The following is a 1,728-nucleotide window of genomic DNA, read 5'->3' on the forward strand; positions in this document are numbered from 1 at the left end:
ACAAAAATATTAATTTATAAAATTACTTTTCACATAATAATTGTTTCAACAATGATAGAGGGTCCTAATTTTTGTGGCTCAAATGATTTGAATTTGTCAAAACGACATCGTTTTGAGTACAAAACAACATCAAAATTGTCAAAACGACGTCGTTTTGACAAATTTGAGCCATTTGAGCCACAGAAATTAGGGCTCAAACATTTTCCTAATTGTTTATTATTTATAATTATATATAAAAAAATATGATAATTTAATATTTATTTTAATTTTTAAAATATGGCCTTTTAAATTAAAAAAAATTAAAAATTATGTGTGAAAATTTGGAAAAATAGATTTTTTTTTTTTTTGTACAAAAGTGAAAATTTTGTGTTTATTAAGAAGAATGATGACGGAACATTAATATGCAAAACTGAAAATAAATCAAAATAAAAATAAAATTTTAAAAATTAAAAAAAAAACCTAATAATATTGTCAATTGTAAAATTGAAAAAAAAAATAAATAACATGATAATATTCTCGATTTTATTGAATAATTGAACCAAATCAATAAGTAAAATGGCAAACAACGTTTAATCTCATGCACTGGGGTTATTTAGAATGTTCTAAATAAGTGCACTTTTTGACTTTTTATGAAATATGGATTGAGTTTGAAGTGATGTGGTAGAGAGGTGATGTGACTTAAATAAGATGATGTGACTTAAATAGGATAATGATTTTTTGACTTTTTATCTTTTTTCAAATATGTCAAACTTAACTTAAACTATCACAATATTTATAAATAGAACTTTTAAATAGTTAACTCTTTATTTATTTTTTACTTTCATAAAATAACACTGGCGGAAATGAAAGTTCTAGAGGTCGATAAGTGTGCAATATAACCCAACCCGTAAATCCGAGTTCATAGGCGCTAGATGGATGGCCTAATTATTTTTTAGTTTTCAATATGGGTCGGTATGATCCGATTTGGATTCGGTTTAGATGAATTAAGGATTAATTTATTATCTACGATTTCATAAAAATTATAATCAAATCAAATTATTAAAATCATGGAATTAATCCAAACCAAACTATTTAAGCACAATTCGGTTCTATTTAAAACTACAATTTCATATAATTTGTTCACAAAAAAAAATTATATAACATGCTCATCAAACAAATACTTATTAGTTAAGCAAAAACATAATATTAAACAAATATTGTTCAACATTAATGTAACGACCCCCGCTTCCGAACTATTATATTATATTGTTCAATAAGCTTAATTACATGATTGTGTGTTTAATTGTGCGATTACAAGCTTAATTTTGTAGTTATATGTTATTACATGGAATATCTGTTCAAATTGGCAACTTAGAAACAGAAATTGAAAGCCTAGATAGCTTCAAAAACTGAAATGGATTAACTTAATAGATTAATTAGAATATTTAGAATTTTATGGCAACTTTAATTAAAAATTGATTTGGATTAAAATATTTAGAATAAACTGATTGAATTAATTAGAATTGAGCCCAATTAGTTGGTATTAATCAACCTTGATTGTTCTAAACTAATCTATACCTATATATAGTCTAATTAAGTCTTGAGCTCATATGATATACAACTCTTAAGTGAGAATTGAGAGAGAAAGAAGGAGAGCTCAACACTTTAGAGAGAAAAAGAAGAGATTTGAAGAAAATTGCTAGAGATTTGATGAATTAGGCTAGGCCAACACTTGTATTCAACACTAGG

Source organism: Camellia sinensis, chromosome 10, assembly GCF_055761805.1.
Source record: "Camellia sinensis isolate YWXY chromosome 10, ASM5576180v1, whole genome shotgun sequence".
NCBI lineage: Eukaryota > Viridiplantae > Streptophyta > Magnoliopsida > Ericales > Theaceae > Camellia > Camellia sinensis.